The sequence below is a fragment of the Vigna umbellata genome, chromosome 3 (assembly GCF_029865625.1).
Source record: "Vigna umbellata cultivar VRB3 chromosome 3, Vumbellata_1.0, whole genome shotgun sequence".
Lineage (NCBI taxonomy): Eukaryota > Viridiplantae > Streptophyta > Magnoliopsida > Fabales > Fabaceae > Vigna > Vigna umbellata.
The window spans coordinates 53,946,534-53,969,189 of NC_142167.1; the positions used below are offsets into that span (position 1 = coordinate 53,946,534).

Sequence of the window (22,656 nt, forward strand, 5' to 3'; positions counted from 1 at the left end):
GGCCATATTAGTGACCCAACCCATTAAAGGAATTGGGCTTGCTATATTGATATCAGGAAGCTTCCACCTCTATCAATTTCTCTCTGCAGCTCCACTTTCTCTAAATACATCCGTTAATTTAAAACAAAACTTAAATAAAGTTGGTAAAAATTTTATTTACTTTGCACCAACCTAACTACTTCATTCATGTATGCCTTCGTGATATAAGTACATCCTCTCAAGCTCATTTATTCATGTCCGGTCATACATATCATGATTAAGAAATGAAAACAATCACTATAATGTGAAAGATAAATAATATTTAAAACAATAAACAAATTAAAAATAAAATGTTATTTTTCTAATAAAAGATAAAATGAAAATATACTTTCTTTCAAAATACATAACATTTCAGTTTTTCCCATCAAACCTTTTCTATTTACTGAACTATGTAAACAGTTCTTTTTATGTTTGAGAATTAATAAAGCTTATATGGAATGGTTTATAGAATATTATAATGCATTCCATTTTTGTTGATGATTAAATATTGGTTTATAGAATATTATAATTTTAAAAGATACGAGTAATTTGGAATACAGTAGTGTGACTTATATGTAGTTACTCAATTGGATACTTTTTATTTTATTTTATTTTATTTTAAATATGTAGTTACTCAATTGGATACTTTTTTATTTAATTTTAAATTATAATTAATAATAAAATAAAAATACAAAATATATTTAATTATATTAAACTTTTATTAATACATGCTTAATAAATATATATTTTGTAAAAGATTATCGCATTGAAGTTAAGTGATTAAACTTATTAAATTTTTAATAAAAATGCATATTCAAACTTTATGCTACTCGTTAAAATAAGTCAATATGTAATCTACTTACTTAAGAGTTAGATTATACTATTTTTATTTAAATATTAGCGAAAATGCATTCTTTATGTCAATTCTTTTATAATAAAACAATAACAAAATTACTGTTATTTTATTATGATAGTTAAAAAATTAAATATAAATAATTTTTTATTTTGTAGGTAATTTTAATTAAAAAATGGTCAAATAAAAAACACTTAAAATTTTAAAAAACGGTCACTTAGACCGTAAAATTAGCAAATAATTATTTTAATTTAAAAAATACATTTAAAAGATAAAATTGAAAAAAATATATGAAATAAAAATCCCTTTTATATAAAGGTATAGATACATATCATATATATAAAAGTATATCTATATTACTCTTTGAATAAATTTTTCAAAGCAAAAACTCATAGATAATTATATATACAAATATATATATATATATATATATATATAAAGTTATTTTTCTTTTTTTCAATCTTAGTACTCCTACTTATAACATTATATAATTTTATGTATCACATTACTATTAGAGTTGAAAATAATTAAGGCATACATGGGCTGAGTTAGTGATTTATAATATATCATATACATTTTTATTTCAATCAAATTATATTACATATATTAACTCCAAAATAAGAATTTAAGTATTTATATTAAAAGAAGGTCATTTAGTTTATTTTTCACATAATTAATTAACAACTCATCATAAATATATTTCACTTTACTATTGAAAAACTCGTATATTAAATTAAACTTAAATGTTTTAAACTGGTCATATATATGATAGGTTAAATTTGTTCTATTTATAAGATATGATTATTTTTCACGGTCTCTATATATTATAAGAACATCCCTCAACTTCATCACTTAATATTTTCCCCTATGTAACTCTAATATTAATAGAGTCAGGATAACTTCATTATCATAATTTCAATTCAATTAATATCTTAAAACCAATTAGTGTAGTATTTTCTATTGCAAAATAACATTTAACCAGACATATATCATACTAACATTTAATAGTAGATTATGGGTAACATATAAGCTCTTCTTAACCTTACACACATCAACAATATATTATGGCTAAAACCCATGCTCTATTCGACCTCAGACACATTAACAAGAGTTTTTTTGCTAACATTAATGCTCTACCTGACCTCACATATCAATAATAGATTTTGGCTAATAGTTAGACTCAACTCGACCTTACACATATGATTTACTCGACTTTACATCCATATATTTTATTTTAAAATCATTTATTTTTATTTATAAAATCTCTCTCTCTCTCTCAGCAAACAAACAAGTTCGTCTAGCGAGATAAAATTAGTTTTTCAAACTTTAAGTTTGTCCAACAAGCAACCTCACTTGTTCGTTGAGACAGATATAAAGGTATACTCATATAAAAATACTTGACTCACTCGACAACCAAACTCCTATGAGCTCTCTATATTTTAATATCTCAAATTTCATTCAACAAAGATATTGAGTTCTCCAACAGTAAGTACTAGAAGTTCTTAACAAATAATTAGTCCAACAAGATTAGACTTATCTAACAAAATAACCACCTATAACTTTCTAGACTTTAATAAAATGAATTTTGCTCATCATCTTAAACTCCGTACACCTTGTTTATATTCTTACTCTAATTTAAATTAGTATGGAAAACATTTCATATATTGATTATTATTTTAATTAACCTAGAAAGTATTATATTTATATCAATTAAAATTAACATAGTGAGACTTTATTTTTATATTTTATTTTCTTGCATTCAATCATACTTAATCTTTTATTTGGCACAACAAGTATTCTCATTATTTATTATTATACAATAATTGTTGTCACTATTCAACCATAATAATTGTGGTGATTGCAATTATTATTGTAAATAGAGGTTAGTATTTTAGATTATAATATGTTAGAATTTTAATTCATTAGAGTTGAGTGAAATATGTGAAATAGCTGGATTACAAATGAGTGTATAATGGTGATATATTTGTGTAGATTAATAATAGTAAACTTGTGTTCATAAAGATTTGGAATGAATTGAGCATTGATTTTATTTTATTTTATACATGAAGATATTTTAGCATATATATATATATATATATATATATATATATATATATATACATATATATATATATACATATATATATATATATATATATATATATATATATTGTTTTTTTAAAATAAATTATTTGGTAATTACTAAAAAAAGTCATAATATAAATTGTTTTTTTAAAAATATATTTTTATTTATAGTTAAAGTTTGATATAATTAGGAGTGGTGAAGTAGATCACGATCTCTAGACCAACTTATCAAATTGCTAAAATTTGATGTGCTAGATTGAAATTTTTAACTCTTTAATCCACTTTGACTCATTTTACATCAACTTGACCAATTAAAAGTGAGACAAAAACAGATTAATTTAATAGTATTTTTTTAATAAAAATTAAAATAAAAATATTTTTCAAAATATTTTTTTCTATATTATATTAATTCAAATATATATATATATATATATATATATATATAATTATTAACTTAAATAATTAACAATTGCAAATTAAGTTATAATAATTTGTTATAATAAAATTATTTAACATGAAAATGTAAATTATTTTAATTTATTTAATTAAAAAAATTAATTAGATAAGTAAAATTTTAATAAATATTTATGAGTAAATATATTTTTAATATTAGATATATACATATAAACAAGTTTGAAAAATAAAAAAAAAATTAGAAAAAAGTTGGTGGACTGGATAACCAACCCGCCGACTCATTCTTTGTCCAAGCATATTGAGATTTCCAGTTGTACAACAAATCAAACCGATCCATCCCATTTTGGGCCGGCTGAATGAGAGTACAGATCAAAATACTAACCGGTTTTGTCCTTCTTAGATCTAACACAATCTGAAATTTTAATTAAATGTAAGTAAATACTAAATATGAAAACACTTTATCTATAAGATTTAAATTTTATAAAGGAGAGATTATGTAACATATAGTTTATTTCATCTAACGAACATATAAAACGTTTTTTTTTCTTTGTATTATGACAGAAAATGATCTCTTTAACTCTCTTCTGAAATAAAAAAAATAATATCAGTTTCTTTTCTTGCTCTTTTTGCTTTTTTCTTTTTCTTTAGCTAAGATAAATTTACTGGAAAGTAGAAAAATACTTAGTTTAGAAAATTAATTTCATTTCCACCTTAAATTTAGAAGTTGTAATCTAAACTCAGCCGTTTGTGATTTCCCTTAAGATTCGAAAAAGTGTAAAAAAAGCGAAAAGAATTATGGATGGTTTCTTAGAAAGAAAGATTGAGGAGAAAAAAAGAAAAGCATGATTGTTGTGTCTCATGCTGAGGATTTTTAGGGTCGTAAGAGTTAAAGGTGTGCATGGAGAAAGAAAATTGATTAGGTCAAATAATCCGTGCCTACGCTACGCTACTTTGTGTCACTCACTACTCGCATGCTTTGCCTTGATCGTGACACACATGTCAGAGGACTGCTTCATTCAATTGAGGGTGGCTTTGACTCTTTCACTCGACGCTAATTACAAAACCCCAAAGTGCTCTCTTTCTCACACCACCACTCATTTCATTGCTAATTTTAAAGTTTCTGTCCTTTAGCCATACACTTCTTAATCCATCAAATTAGCCACGCCTTAATCTTAACACGTCTTATCTATGCTTTCAAACAATCGCTAACCCACTATTGTGTGAGAGAGAGGATTATAATTACCATTTATCACTCATTGTGCTTGATTTGACACTAGTGTCTATACCTATCTTATTTTGGTGTGCCAAGATTAATTACCATGTGACTGTATAGTCCAGGTAATTCTACAAGGAATTTCTGGGGAGTCAATTTCACTTTTCCATCTCTATTTTTAAAATCAAAATTTATTTTTATCTGTGTCTTAATATTTAATAAATGTGTAATTTGACAAACATTATGATCCTAACAGCATGAACACCCATTTAAAGGAAGATACCGCATATTTATCTATCTAGATACTGATGAAGGTATATGCAGGTGACTCAGGTATAATGCTCGATTATGATTCTAAATTTGATCAATCTTGTTTTCACGATCAAATCATGTAGAAGGAGATTGTCTACCCGATGGATAAGTTATCTACTCTTAAGACAGAGCATCTAATCCTTGATTAAAATGTTCAAAATATTCAATATATGTAGTATGAAATCATCTACTCCTTAGAAAAATGAAAGTGTAGGTAAATTCAGTCAACCCAAGTCACCTTCCAATTAATTTATAGGTACCTTCAAATTTTTGGTAATGCGTATTTACCTTACCGACGAATTATTCCGTCAAAAAATAACATCAGTAAGTATAAAATCGGCAAAAATATTCCGTTTATTTTACTGTTTCATTACTGACGATTCTTGTAAGACCCTTGAAAATATTTGTAATTCAGATACTAGATTAAATAAAAAAAAAGTAAAAAATGAATAGTAAATTGTGAATAGTAAAAAGATATATATATAATTTGTGGAAGGGATAAGTATTCCACGTAGCCTTGAGTCATAAGAGATCAGAATTCATCAAATTGTGAATAAAAAATTATTTTTGTAATAGTAAAATGAATAGAAAAATGAATAGTTAAAATGAATAGTAAAAATGAATAGTAAATTTTTTTTTCTATAAATAGCCAAGGGAGAAGGCTGAAAATTTACACCAAAAACTTAGAAAATTTTTTAGAGAAGAGAGTTGGAAGAATTTCTAGTTGCAAAGGGGACATTCTGGAAGTTTTCGGAGAACGAGGAGATTAAGTCTGTAATAGAGGTAAGGGAAGCTACTCTTGAATCTTGAGTATACAATACTTTGCTTTTGTCTAATCCTAAATCTTGAATATGGAGTATTTTATTTCTGGATGATCTTGAATTTTGAATGAGAACATGTTTCTGTGATGAGACCAAGTTTGATAGTTGTAAAACGTGATATTGATTATGTTATGCTAATTGTACGTTATTGTTACTTAGAACATTTATTTGTTTCTTTTGTATTTTTGGAAGGACGAGAAGTTGTCTAACCGGCTCTGCCAGATTCAACTTCTTGTTTTCCCAGAGCTTTTATTGTTTCTTATCTCTTTACATTTTTGGAAGGACCAGAAGTTGTCTAACCGGCTCTGCCAAATTCAACTTCTTGTTTCCCCAGACCTTTTATTTCTTATTTATATTGTATTTTTGGAAGGATGAGAAGTTGTCTAACCAGCTCTGCCAGATTCAACTTCTTGTTTCCCCAGAAATTTTATTGTTTTATCTATTTTTTTATTGCATCTTTCTGGAAGGATGAGAAGTTGTCTAACCGGCTCTGCCAGATTCAACTTCTTGTTTCCCCTGAATTTTTATATTAAGATTATTTTGATGGTAGGGGAGCTAATCCTTTCTTACATATGATATTTATACATATTATGATCATGAATATGAGTTATGAACATGTTAAAATTTTGGTAATGGTGGTTATCTATTCACTTGTGTAAATTTAGTTTTCATGATTATAATTTTTCTTATTTTCGAGTTACTGTGGTAAAACATTCCTTTTAATTGTTTTTACCGTTGGATTTAGCTAAAATTTTAATATATGAATCCTAAGACGTATTTTTTTTATTTTGACCGTTCGGATCATTAATTAAGAGTGTGTACTTGGAGAAATAAGTTATGCATGTTTGAGTAAATTAATTACCCCTGTTATTGTGTTACTGAGTCCTCTCGGTAAAATATAGATTCTGTTTTATTTGACCGTTAGATCAACCTGAAAATTTGATGTATGATTCCTAAGATATATTACTATAATTTGACCGTTCGGATTTGTAATTAGAAGTCTATGTGTTGAGAAATAAATTTCGAAATTTTGAAAAGTATGATGAACACTATATTTTTGTTCTTAAGTTATCATGGTAAAAACTACATATATATTTCATTTATCGTTACATTGAGCCAAACTTTAATATGTAGTTCCTAAGATATGTTGATGTATTTTGGCTGATCTATGACCTTTGATTGGTGAAAATATGTTAAGTTATACTCGTTTTGGGAAAAATGAGTTTATAATATGAAGTATGATATATGGCAATATGTTTAAATTATTGACACCAAAACGGGTTATTGTCAATTTATGATTAAAGAATGAACATGATTGAGTTAGGTGGATAAGAGGGTATGAATTGTTGATTTTATGAAATGTTGAAGTGGATATTAGAAATCATTACTTATGAAATGATGTTTACTACTGGGAGTAGTATGTTCGGTTTATACCATGAGAGCTTGATATGAGCAAAGTAACACCCGAGGTTTATGAAAGCAGGCAGAAAGTGGTCTGACCATAAGGCTTTGACATAAACATATGATTCGTAAGTTTTATAGAAGCAGGCAGAGAGAGGTCTGACCATAAGGCTTCAGAAAGTAAGACATAGTATACAGGTAAGGCTTAAGGAAGCAGGCAGAGAGCGGTCTGACCATAAGGCTTCGTGAGTAAGCATGATATACTTGTAAGGTTTATGAAAATGAAAAAGAGGATTTTGAAGAAGTTAAGAAAAAAAATGGATTAATGACATCGGGATAATGGTATTTATAAATTGTAGAAATACATGATTGAAACATTTATATTATAAGTAAGTTTAATGATTGTATGATATGGTTGGCTTACCCTTATTTGTTTGTGCTATGATCATATAACTCATGTTATATGAGAGCAGATAATGTTGCAGATGCGGTTGAAAAAGCTTAGAGATGATGAGAGAGATGCGGGGAAAAACTTTCAGGGATTTTTGTAAAAAGAATAAATTTGCATTGAAAAAATATGTTGTATAAGACTTATAAGTTTAATTTCAAATTTATGTTAAGTATTGTATTGTACTTTGGAAGAATTGAAATAAAGTTTGATTGTTTATATCAGATATCAAATTAATTTAGTCTCTACTACCAGTAATACCCTTTAAATTATTTGGGTGTTACAATTCTCTCTATGATAAGTGACATACACATTACTAACGGATTTACTAACAAATTTAATGACAAATTTTTTTGTCGGTAAGTAACATACACATTACCGACGAAATTTATCGACAATAATGAATATTTACCGATATCCACCGGTAAAAGTTTATCGGTAATTTTAAGTTTCTTTATAGTCTCAATCACGAAATCAATCAGACATGTATATTTCTTATGAGATGCCCATCACTTAAAGAAAACTTGATAAAAAAATTACAACCAAACCACCACCATTTAGTCATCAGAAATGAAACCCTAAGTTATAAATGTAACATCCCCAAAATATAGTTGTAAACTATACTTAAGGGTTCTTACATTTATAATAAGATAGAACAGTTACAGAAAATAAAGTTAACTTACAGTTATCCTAAAATAACCATAAATTAAAACTTTAAAGAAACCTAAACTAATACAAATTATAAAAGCAGACCGATCGGTCATACAAGGGGTGTATCGACCGAACGGTCCTACAAATAGTGTATTACACCGAACGGTCCTATACTAACTGGGAAAACAAACACAAGACCGAACGGTCCTACAAACAGTGTATTACACCGAACGGTCCTATACTAACTGGGAAAACAAACACAAGGCCGAACGGTCTTACCCTTAGCGGAAACCTTCCTCTCCAGCCAGTGCATCCTCCAGAGAACCCTCAATTTCTTCTGCTCACACCCACAGGGTGATCATTGCAATGACAAGGACGACCGAACGGATAACATGACAAGACAGGAAATAGGGTAAGCTTATATAATCTAATTAATTCAGTAAAACATATATTTCACATAAATCTAATATAATTCAATAGTCAATCATGCAACAACCAATCATGCATTTCCAACCATAACTATACATCAATGCATGCAATGACCGACCACTTTACTCTGACTGTCCAGACTGTATGAATTTTGTGTAGCTATGACGTTTTTGCACCCGGGTGATGTAATAGCTGGGATGCCCTCAACAGCTGCCACCCGAGGTTAGTCTGTTCCGTCTAAGTTCACCTTATGGACTAGGACCTCCTGCCATTCTCACACATGACTTACTCCTCTTTACTTGAGAATGAGTAATCACATAATATCAGGATAAACGCCAGCTAAGCATAACCACATTCATACTCTACCATTCAATAACCAATCCTGAGATATTCCTCCCTAGAATACTCTTGCATATCCATATTATAGGTATCTCATCATATCTTCACATTACATTAGAATTATCATACCATACTTCAATACCAACATACTTCCTCATCCATCACATTTAAGTATAATCAAACTGATCAGTAAAATAACCATCATTCTTGAACACAACCGAACATAAAAGATCAACCTAACCTATTAGCAAGACTGAACGGGAGAAACTCTCCCTATATACTAACATGATCGATCGTTCATTTAAGAGTAAGACTCAAGCATGAGCCGAACACAGTTTTAGGGCCGAATACTAGAACAACTGAAAACTAGAGTTAAACCCCCGTTTTTATCTTATGCCGAACACTATCGGCTTAGACCGAACACTCTGAGACAGATAAGACTGAAGGAGTGGCCGTACACTATTTAGGACCGACCACTAAGAGAGACCTCATTAACAGGTAAGGCCCATCAGAGGCCGAACGTAGTTAAGACCGAACACTAATACCAAACCGAGTACCAATGCAAGACCAAGCACTACCAAGATCGAGTGCTAGTACAAGGCAAGTACTACCGAGACCGAGTGCTAGTACAGAACAAGCACTACCAAGACCGAGCGCTAGTACAGAACAATCACTACCGAGACCGAGCGCTAGTACAGAACAATCACTACCGAGACCGAGCACTAGTACAGAACAAGCACTACCGAGAGCGAGCGCTAGTACAGAACAAGCACTACCAAGACCGATCGCTAGTACAGAACAAGCACTACCGAGACCGAGCGCTAGTATAGAACCAACACTATCGAGACCGAGCGCTATTAAGGCCGAACGGTCTTGAACTGGGAGGACTCCAAAGAGACCGAATTCAATTAATGACCGATGCAGAACAAGGCCGAACGGCCAAATCAGCGCATGACCGAGTGGTCAACAACGAACCCTCAGTTTTCTGCATAATTCTGCAGAAACTTATGCAGAATTATGAACACATTAAATTTTACCAAAACTAAACATTTTTCCAAACTTCTAATCTTCCAAACACGAATCATATACACATTTACACCTATCCAAGAGTACCTAAATCTTTCTAACATCAATCCAAAGAGTCCCATACCAGATTTCACTTCAAATTCTACATAATCCACAACTCAAAGACCCCAAATCTGTTTTCCTACTATTTACACATTTTAGAAGGACTTAAGGGTTCTAATAGGCCCTAAACAACTTACCTAGATTATCCTTACAGACCAAAACCACTCCTGATACAAATTCCCCCTTTTTACTACTCCACTTTCTCACAATTCACTCGGCACAGTAACTATAATTTTTCAGAACCGAAATCAAACATGGCCACAACAATTAATAATCCACAAAACAATACTGAACATACAAACATTCCATTTTCACATACATACAACCCCAACAACCATCATTCTCATATATCATAACCAAATCAATTAAATTATCTAGCTTCCCTTACCTTTAACAGAACCAAACAACTTCTACACAACCAAAAAATTTGTTTGAACCGCAATAGAATCCTAAGAACACCTATGAACCACCGATTGGTGAAAGAGGACCAACCGTAGAACCACAATGAAATCAGAAAAGGAAGAAAAAGAATACGGAACACATGTAAACAGAACAGTGTTTGCATGTACTAGAAAATATAGAAATTCATGAGAATTTGAGAAACAAAACTTACCCACTCTAACCATGAAATTGATCAGTGGAAAAGGAAGCTCTTGATCACAGGATCGCCTAGGAAGCTCCAGATCACCGATCAGACGAACCACTGATGAGAAATTTTAGAGGGAAGGAGGAGAAAAGAAGAAGCTTGAGTTTTAGAGAGATATAAATTCTGAGAAAATTATATGAGTTGTGCTTTGGAAAAATTCTATAAAATGCTCAAACTCTTTTATTTGAGACATATATCCTTCCCTTCCATATGTCATTTTAAGGGTGATTGACAATAAAAATATTTCAATGTGTTTTTCTACTATGAAAATGAAGTAAAGAGCTTGCAAATATAAATATATTTTTTTTACGTCAAATCACTTATAGATTTAAATAAGTGAAGTAATTTATATAGGTAATTAAACATCCAACATAAATTATAATATATAACCGTTTTACTAATTTACAAAAATATTATTATGTTTATTGTTACTTTAAATAAATAAGGTGATGTGAAAGACATTTGTATTAATGAATATTTAGATAAGTGTAAAACATCCTTATATTTAATTTAAAAAATCAAATATTATTCATATATCCATTATATTTAACCAACATAAAATTATACATTAAAAATTAAAATTTATTCAAATAATGTAACCAAAGACGGATTTATTCATTATATCTGATGAAACCAAAGTCATGTGCGTATACATAAACTATTCATGAGATTTTCTAAGGGTGAGATAATTAATTATTTGAATGGTTTCGTGGATTAAGGAGGACCTAGGTAGCTAACCACACATTTCCTTAGTCAAAGTTTAATTTGAATTAGTGATCATTGTTATGCTATCACTAATCCCCGTCACATGAAGGAAACAAGAACTGTTCGATTTGAACTTCCATTCTTAATAATCACCACAAATGTACAACCGCGCATTAAAGAACTCAAGACTTAACTTTTGATTTTTCTCTCTGCAAATGGGTTAGTGGTAGGGAGACCTTTCAAGTCACGTTAATATCGTTAAAGAACCCAAAATATTCTTATTAATTAGTGCTCCATTTTAAATAAATTATTCTTACAAAATATATCCAATCTATGTTTTCAACAACTTAGTCTGAATTATAAAAAAATTAGTTATATTATTAGATGTGTTACATGTAATATTAAAAAGGGTGATAATTATAATTAACCTACGAAATTAGCAATACATAGTTTACAATATAAAGTCAAAGGAAAACCAAAACTAACAATAAGAGAGTCTAATTAACTAATAGTAACAGTGTTTTTGGTCTGATTATTCCACCGTTGACGCTTGACCCTTGCTCCACAAAGTAACTCACATTGACCGCTTTATCCACATCGTTTACCATAAAATGTAGTTAACTTTTTCATTTACATCACGTAAGAGGTTTGAATCCTTGGATGAATGTAAATTAGTGTTAGGGTTGAAGCAAATGAAGAGAAGATTTTTGGGTGGAGATAGGAACACGAAGAATGAAATGAATATTTGTCGGAAAGTATTGCATTTGGTATTTATTTGCAGATGTCTCACAGCTACGCAGCACTTCCCAAAGGCCGCCACGTACCCTCCAACACTCACTGTCCCTTCAACACGAATCAAACAAATTTATTGCCCCCAACAAACTCATGTCAACTTTCAAAAGTAAAATCGAAACTAAACCTTAATTACCACCATAATTTTACAAACACATCGTGTCTTAACTTCACTTCTCCTTTGCCTTCTTATCTCAAATCATTGTTAGAGATTTTTGGACCCTTTGGATTCGCTTTCTGCATCTCATTCCCCATTTAAACCTAAGATTTTGTCATCACTTCACATTACAAATCATCATCATCATCACTTCCACCGCCATCCACCCCCTTCCAAACTCTTAGCTTTAGATTCCTTTCCCTTTTTTTTCCCTTTCTAATGACACAATTCAACTCTTCAAACAACACTTTAATCATGTCAAAACTCTAATAACCCCTGTTTCTCTGTCTTTTCCCTTTTATATCAATCACTCCCACTTTTCACAAACTCACATACATGGACCTCACCAACGACGCCAACGACACAAATTCTCAAACTCAAACCCCCCAACAGCTCACCACCACCACCACCACCAACGGATCCCTCAAGCGCCACCGCCCCACCACCGTTCCTCCTCCCTCACAACCACCGCCCGCGGTGGTTTCCTACAAGGAGTGTCTCAAAAACCACGCTGCCAGTATAGGTGGCCACGCGCTTGATGGATGCGGTGAGTTCATGCCCTCCTCTTCCTCCAATCCCACAGAACCCCGCTCGCTAACGTGCGCCGCCTGTGGATGCCACCGTAACTTCCACCGCCGTGACACACATCAGTATCAAAATAATCATTCCAACCCCAGGCCCAATTTCATAAGCTTCTACCACTCACCGCCGCCACCCCATCATGGCCCCGGCCTGTGTACTAGCTCAAGCCCAGGCCCGAGTCCAAGCCCAAGTCCGTTGTCAAGCCCAAGCCCGCCGCCTCTCTCCCACCGTTTCCCAGGTTCGAGACCGGTCCAGGGGCTCTTCGGCCAGGGAAACGAGCATCACCTTACGAGTTTCAATCTTTCCGAGAGCCCCAGTGGAAAGAAGAGGTTCAGGACCAAGTTCAGCCAAGAGCAGAAGGAGAAGATGCAGAATTTCTCTGAGAATTTGGGGTGGAGAATGCAGAAAGGGGATGAAGGGTTGGTGCAAGATTTCTGCAATGAGATTGGCGTTTCAAGAGGGGTCTTCAGGGTGTGGATGCACAACAATAAGAACAGTAGCAGGAAGAGATCGTTGGAGCCTGATGAAAAGATCAATGTCAATGCTTCTGATACTCTTAATAACAATCCATACAGCACCACCGATGACACTCACTGAGATTAATTAAGGTAGTTTTTTTTCTTTTTTTTTTTTTGTCTACTTTCCATATTTCTGATCATGGGTCAGAGTTAATCGTCTTAATTTTGATCCCTCGAGAAACTTAGAATCGAGTAGAAAATTCAAAATGTGATAGCTTTTTGTTTATTCATGTTTGAATAATTATTTTTTGGAGTTATTATTTGAGCTGAGGGTGAAGAGAGATCTAGTTTTTTTTTTTAGAAGCTACTGAAATGTCACATGAAAGGGTTGTTTTTGTTGATAAGAATCATAGGCGCTGAAGTTAATGTGGTTCCATAAATGTCTCACCCTCTTACTGCTGTCACGTTCATCTCTTGACAAGGACAGGTTCTATTTAACTAGTTTTGTTTGTTGTATTTAAAACTATTAATTTACTTCTGGTAAGAACAGTGCATCTTCTCCAAATGTCCATACTTGTTTGTCCCCAGACATCATAGTTTCGTCAATCTCGGAATGCAATCTCTGGTTTTGTCCAAATTCTCCCTCTTGCAATCACTGAAGTAATTAATGCAGAATTTGTTATTGAAAAAAAGTTGAAGATATCATTTACTGGAATATTATTTCTTGAGAGACAATATTAAAAGATTTGAAAAGAGATTTTGAATTGTGTTGAGAAGGAAAGGTGGATAGAAGATTTTGTGTTGATTGATACGTGATGGGGAAGAGGAAGATAATATAAATATATAAGTAAAATACAAAGTTCCCTTTATAAAGTAATATGTGAAACCTAATTGGAAGGGTTTGTTTATGAATTATGGGTATAAAAAGGAAGAGAGAAGATGAAAATTGGAATTGAGAATGACAGTTATGAGTAACAGATTGGGAATCTTTGGTGTGTCTGTGCGTAGTGGAGACATTGGCTTAGGCCAATCTGTCACAGTGTCATCATCTTTCCATATTGGGCTTGGTTCAGTGGAACATCAACTTTTTCTTTATTTTATCAACACCTAATCATAACTCTTCTCTAAGATACTATATTCCATTTTTTTAATAATTCTAATCAACCACTCACTTTCTTCCATTCCAAATTCAGTGACACGTGTCCTTTTTCCCTTCTCTTTCAACTTTTATGACCCCGGATGATCCACATTTTCAGATTGTCGCCTCATTCTAAACACAACTTTTCAATCGAAGCTGAATCATATATGTTAATCCAATCTTGTTTTAGAGTTTATATAACTATAGTTGATTACAATTTCTCTTACCTTGTATTTCAATGGGTTCATTGGGTGTCAAATTAGACTAAGTTGGTAATTTTTAATCTAAAAAATATAACTCTTTTTCATTCAATTAGTCTATTTCATGGACGATTATTTAGTTTACATCCTTGAAAAACATACAATAATATGCTTTTATATTTTGTAATATATCCATTTTAGAGAATTTTAAACAACTTCTCTATTTCATTTTTGTCTCTATCTTTTTTTTACCATACTTACTTTTATATCTCACATTCTTTCTCTCTTTGTTTCTCTTACCACTTAAGATGAAAACGTACCCAAAAATATCATTACAATAAAATATAACTTTATTTTCATATATTAGCAGACAAATTGCAACATTATTAATTATATAGACTTTAATACAACAAACACAAAAATTATTTTCTTTTAAAAATATTAAAAGTATAACATTATTTTTAACTTTTTTAATAAATAAATATTTGTATTAATGTTAGATTAATGTTAAGTTAACTTTATAAAACAAAAAAATTAAAAGAAGGAATATTTAAATTTTTTTTATTAAATAAGTATTCGTGTTAGGATTATATTAACTAAAACAAATAAGTTAGTATCAATTTAGGCTAATCTTGTTTATTCATATTTATTTAAATTAGTGTTTTATTTATATTTATTTAAATTAGTGTTGATTTCATTTGATGTAATGTAATGTATTAGTTATGATATAGTTTATGGTTTGATTTGGGGAAGTTATGACAGTTTCTTTGTCTTGGCAAACTGTCAATAATGACTGTTGTTTCCTTTTTCTTTTTCGGAAACAGACTCGGTTAACTCTGCAATGTTAACAATCATTATGTTTTGAATATCAGATTTGTCTTTTCTACACTCATCAACCTCTTCTTCCTTCCACTTCGCCCTTTGGCTCAATCCATCTCCACGACCCTCTGTTAATTTTTACTCTCTATTTGTGAAACAAACTCAAAAAAAAAAAATTATGATAATAATTGAATAAAGAGACACTTTTAGCATCACTATAAGAAACTATTTCGGTCATTACTTCAAGGTGGAGAGACAAACAAACAACATAAAGTAATATGATAACAACGTCACTGAATTTAAAAGAAAACAAATAAATAAACAACAATTAAAAGAAAAAACAAAATCTGCACAATCTACCGATCATACTTTGTATTCCATGTAATGATTAAAAGAAGTATCCATGATTAATTTTCAAATTCTAACAGAAAATGAAGAAATCTTCGTTTTTCAGAAGCAAATCAAACATTTATTTATAAGTCTCACCTTCTATGTACCGTTCTTTTTTCTCCCGTTTCTCTGTTTTCATTTTCCAAGTAACAATGGTGGATTGAAAATGCTCAATGCTACATTACGTATCTCACACAATCTTTTATGGATTGCCCTTTTGCGAGGTACTTTCTATGCAGAAGATGGGTTGTTTAATGACTCGACAAACTAATGAAAGTCAGCGACAAACGTTTTCATGATTAGCATGCCTTCTATGTTCCATGAAACTTTCATAAGTTAATTTCTTCTCAAGCAGCAACTGTATTACTTCAAACTGATTGCTCAAGCATCTCAAGAATCTTTCCTGTAGCTATCATGGCTAAGCCATCATATGGTTGAATGGACTTCGGGTAAGAAACGAATTAGGATCGTTTTGATATTTAGTATGACGAAGATTTATCTCTATATACAATTTTCATTACTTATTTAATTTCACTTCTAGATTCAAGACACATTTTTTAACACACCATCATCATTTTTTAGCTTTATCCAATACACAAATTTATCATAACAACACAAAGATAATCAGAAATAGAAGAAGAAGCAGGAGAACAATCGTTGACAACATATCTAAATTTCGAAGCAGTGGTGGCTACAGCATCATAGTAGAGAGTAGTGGTAGCTCTAAGTAGCGGTATTTTTTGTTTATGGTGTTTTGTACTAGTTTTTGTATCCAATTTTGAAATTTGATTTAAAAACTTATTAGATTTTGAAATTTGATTTAAAAATTATCAAAATTTGGTTTATCACACCAACCTATTTCGAAATTCGATTTAAGAGTTCGTCAAATTTTGAAATTTATTTTAAGAGAATTTTGAAATTCAATTAAAAAACTAACTAAATTCTAAAATTTAGTTAAAAAACTAATCAAATTTCAAATTGGAATAAGAAACTCATCGAAATTAATTTTTGAAATTCGGTTAATGAACTCACTAAATATTTAAATTTAATTGAGAAATTCATCGAATTTCAAAATTTATTTTAAAAAAATCATCAGATTTTAAAATTCAATTAAAAAACTTATTAAATTTTGAAATACGATATTTATTTATTATTGATACACATTTATCTATTTTTCTCGAATTTCAAAATATAATATGTTCACATATTTTAATTCATAAATGATTTATTATTTTAATATTATTAATGATAAAATACTATTAATAATATTATAACTGATATTATAATAATATTAATGATATATTTTTTTCACCATTATTGTAATAATAATATATCAATTTTTCTTATTTTATGATAATACGTTTAAATAATAATATAAAATTAGAGTTTATACTTTTATTACATACTTGTGGTTCAAATTTTTTTAACTTATTTTAATTTTTATAAACATTAATTAAATTTATTTTGACAAAATTTAATTGATTGCAAATTCATGCCTTGCAATATATATATATATATATATATATATATATATATATATATATATAATTTATCTTATATACAGAAACCGTTTAAAAATTTTATATTAATAACTTCAAATTTTAGTTACTAAGTTTTATAAATATTATATTTAATAGCACAACATTTAAATAAAACGTCCTAGAGATAAAAAAAAAAACTTAAAAAAACTCATAGATTACAAAACAAAATCATCAAACTCCCCCTATATATATAAACAACATTTCCTGCAAAGTCACTTTTGCACCAGGCTAGATCATTTTTTCTTCTTCGCACACACCCACATGTGATAATCTCAAACCCCCTTTGTCTTTGTCAGTTGTTCTTGGGTTTTTTTTTTATATTTATTGCAAGAGAGTTGCTCCCTGCACCACCACTAACTGCTACCTGCACCTTCTCATACTTTATTTGTCCTTCTATAAAACGGATGTCAACATCCGTTTCACCTTCAACGGATGTTGACATCTGTAACATCTATTTACATATTTTATATTTTAGTTTATTATTTTTATTTAAAAAAAAAACTTCAACGGATGTGGCCACATCGATGTGTCACATTCGTTTAATGGATTTTTAAAAAGTTTTTTTTATTTATTATTTAAATAATAATTATTATTTTATTAAATAAAATAAAATTAATTTAAAAATAATTAAATAATAATTTTTAAAAAATTAAATAATATTTATATATTAATTTAAAATATAAAAAATTAAAAAACTAAAAACAAAATACAAAAAAAAGGTAACTGATGTGGCGTTTTTAATATACTTATAAAAAAAAAATTAATTATTACTTAAATAATAATACATAAATTAAAATTAATAATAATTATTTTATTAAATAAAATAAAATTAATTTATAAATAATTAAGTAACAATTTTAAAATAATTAAATTATATTTATATACTAATTTTAAACAAAAAAATAAAAAAACTAAACTAAAAAACAAAAAAGCAACCACCACATCCGTTAACGGATGTGGCACATCCTTTAACGGATGTGGCACATCCGTTTTAATATATGTATAATAAATTTTTTAATTATTATTTAAATAATAATACATAAATTAAAATTAATAATAATTATTTTATTAAATAAAATTAAATTAATTTATAAATAATTAAGTAATAATTTTAAAATAATTAAATAATATTTATATATTAATTTAAAACAAAAAAAAATAAAAAAACTAAAAACTAAAAAACAAAAAAAAGGCAACGGATGTCGCCACATCCGTTAACGGATGTCGCTACATCCATTAACGGATGTGGCACGTTCGTGGAAGAATTTTTTTTTCAACGGATGTTGACATCCGTTGAAGAAAAGAGGTGAGGATGTAAGATATTTTAAAATATAAAGGATAGTTTTGAAATTTTAAAAAAATGTGGTGGTACAGGAAGCAAAGTGGGATGGTGTAGGGAGTAACCCTCTTATTGCAACCCTATTCTACATTGCACACAACACATATTTACTACTATTTCACCCTACTAATTACTTGTTGCACCGCTGTCTTACTAACGTCACACCCTTACTTTTTCATGAACTCAATGTTTTAAAAAATTAATTAATAAAAATATGAAAAAATATAACAAATTAAAAATAGTTTCCTTTTTTAACCTTGTTATGTGTGTAACACTAATTTTCAAATAATTAAAAAATTACCAAAAATAGTTTTCTCTTTCACTTTTTTGTGTCATTTTTTATTATCTATCATTCATGTGTGTGATACCTATTTGTATGTAATTCAAAAAACATCAAAAATATAAAATCGATTTTCAAAAATTGAAGATATCAAAACTTTCAAACAACTAGTTTAAGAACTATGTAATTCTTCAATCTTTATTTTGAATGGAGATACATAAAAAATAGTGTGAATCGTTGTCAGGTTCACTTCCAAAAGTCAAATAATTTTTCAAATTTTCTTTTAAAAATTATGTGATTCCTAATTATTCATTATGAAAGTAGATACCTAGGATCAAAGTTAGTCCTTGTCATATTCGTTTTAAAAAAAGTTGAATCATTTTCAAAGTTTTGAGTAGTTTTTCACATATAACCTTGATAATCTATTGTGAATGAAAATACATAGGAACACGATTAATCCTTGTCGGAGAATCCAAAAACCAAAAAATATTTTGGTTAAGTATTATTGTCTTATTATTTTTTGAGGAAAATTGAACATTTTGATTACCACATTAATTTCGCACATTTGATTAAAGATACTATCTTTAGTAATGCGTTGTAGAGTGATAACACTTCCCTATACATTATTGACTCTTATAACCAAAATTTGGTTTTTGTAAATCATGTTTTATTTTATGATTTTTTATAGTTTTTTTTTATAATAAACTATATAGTGGTGATTCTAAAATCTTTTTTTAAACTAATTTTCCATTTTAGTTTTCTTTCTGTTGCGATTTAAGAGAAAACAATGGAGAATGGTGGGTTGAATATAGTGTTGGGTAAGTGTTGAAGAAAACATAGGTGTGATGGGTTCGTTTTTTCTGTGCATAGAACCAAAATGAAGGCAAAACATTGAGGTAGAATGGAAACAAAGAGTGGTGATATGAGTGGAAGATGAAGCTTGAAGATGGAAGTAAGATGATAAAGTTGTGATAGATTAAGGAGTTTGGTCTCTCTTTTTTCGTTTTGTGCATGGATTAGATGACACATTTGAATTGCGTTGGACTGAAAAATAAAGGTTTAATTGCTTGCATTGTCCCTAGTTTGGCTGCAACGTGTCAAAGTAGTCCATCCTTTTAAAAAAATTTCAATTACGTACAAACTTGGTTTAAAAGTGTCAATTTCGTCCAAACGTATGTAAAATTTGCTTCAATCAAGTCCCTTCCGTTAAATTCACCAAAACGGACGTTAATTTATACTATTATATATATAATAGTATAAATAAAAGTTATCATTTTATTTTAAATTAAATATAAAAAATCAACTATATAAAGCAAATAATAATAATTTTTGTTAGAGATAATTAAGGTTATAGATTAGTATTTTTCTCTATATCGTAGACTCAAAGTCACCTAATCTTAACTAACAATAGAGACTGAATTAAGAATAAAATGATTTCAAAAACTAAATTGAATAAAACTTTTTACCAACAGACCTAAAATACTCAAATTTACACACACACAAACATATATATATATATATATATAATATTATTGGTTTGGATTAATTTATTTATAAGAACTTTTGAGACAGAAAGTAAGAAAAATCTGTAAACAATCGTAACTTATAAAAAATGTAATTTCAATTTCTCTTTCAATATTTTTTATTTGAAAAAACTAATCAAATATACTCATCAAACTTTTGTAACAACAGTCATCTCTGTTTTTATTCGACCCTGATTCACTTAGTAAGATCATAAGCATAACCAACTTTACTTTAAACTTTATCAAAATTGTCACTTTAATCTTTTATTCTTTAATGTTTTTTTTTCTCTCTTTGTATAATGTTTTGCATAAAACTAAAAGCTGTAATATTTTGCGAAAATAGAAGCAAAAAGTAAGAATTAGATAAAAGGTAAAGTATGTTATAATTGTAGGAAGTGAAGTTGTTTTTCTTCTTTACGCCTGTTATGAATAAGACCTCATGGTGCGTGCTTTACTTGTCAACCCATTCCTAACGAGTTCCAAAAACTTTTTCTTTCCAATTTAAAGAAAAAGTAAAAGAAAAAGTCTTCCAATTGCAACTATTTTTCCTTTTTAAAGAATCGTCACTAAACCCTGTCGTATTACGGAACCGCAACTAAAGTTCTTCCATTGACTCCATGTCTCATGTGACCCACGAACCGTCACCAAAACACCTTCATATGCTGATTACTGCGTGTAGTCGGCAACATTACTCACCCACTTTCCTACACCAACTTCTTAATTACATTTCTTAATTCTTAATTATTCAACAATTTTTTAAGAAAAATAAATTAACTTAAGGAATTTAATAAACATGTGAAACTTACAAACTTTACAACAATGTATACATTTGTTCATCTCCCCTTGTATTTTGATATTTTTCACGGAAACTTTGATACCACTAAGTCATGTTTTTCACAAATTAAATGATTGTTAAAGCACTTAAGAGTCTAATGCATTGAAAGTGACACGCACCACCTGCCAAAAAACACACCGTCCAAAGAGGAGAATAAGATGACGGAATTCACCATGCACTAGGCATGAATTATGGCACAAATTGACGAGAGGAACCCTAATTTTTTTTCCAAGTGGCTTTGTTTCCGTCATTACATTCACACCAAAGAAGAATCCTTCATTTAAAGTTTTCCTTCACGATTAAACATTTACAGCAACGGATATGGTGTAGTTGAAGTGTATATTGTTTGCTGGTGGAATGGGCTTTTCAGAAACCTATTGTGTTTCATCTTCCTTCGTCACGCCACATACAACCACTTCTTAACTATGCATAACCACGTCCAAAATTATTTGCCTTTCCCTATTGGTTAATGCTAAGAAACTTAAAAAAATGCACTTGGACAAATTTTACCGTATAAAATTCTTCCAATCTCATGTTTACTCGTTTAATATTATTAGAAATCCTACGTCATTTAAAAATAAAACCAATTTAAAATATATAAATAAATACAAATTTTATTTTATAAATCAATTTCGTAAAATTGAATTAAATTTAAAATTCATTTCTTAACTAATATAAATTAATTTAATAAAAGAACAAAACATCGTGGCTTCAACATTGATAATGAAGTTTATCCAACCTTTTCCTATCTGTAAACACGTTGCTAGATTCCAAATCTTCACTTCACACTCTTAGAAGTCTGGTTAGTCACTGAATCCATGATCGCATGGTACAATTTGAAGTTGTTCCTGTTTTGCTCTTAACAACTACACGCATAAGCACAAATATATTATTTGCATGCACAGTACGGATTCGTTAATCAATTCATGTTTAATCAATGACCAAATTTAAACGTTTCACGTTTCATTTTATATGAATAAAAAATCATTAAGAATGGACATACCGACGCAAGATCTTTCTTCTTACACTGATTCATCATTCTATGTTTTTCTTCTAGCAGGTGGGGTTGGTTTCATGACCACAAATCAGTGGCAGTGGGATCAAAATTTGTACATCGATTTATGGTAACTTAACATCTA

General features: G+C 29.5%; 1 pseudogene across 1 annotated transcript; it reads left to right on the plus strand.

The window, feature by feature from the left end:
* The first annotated feature begins 12,266 nt into the window (after positions 1-12,266).
* Positions 12,267-16,484, plus strand: LOC124842859 (zinc-finger homeodomain protein 2 pseudogene; annotated as a pseudogene). Its single transcript, XR_015785334.1, has 2 exons — positions 12,267-13,602; positions 16,239-16,484. The product of XR_015785334.1 is annotated as a zinc-finger homeodomain protein 2 pseudogene (transcript).
* The last annotated feature ends 6,172 nt before the right edge of the window (positions 16,485-22,656 follow it).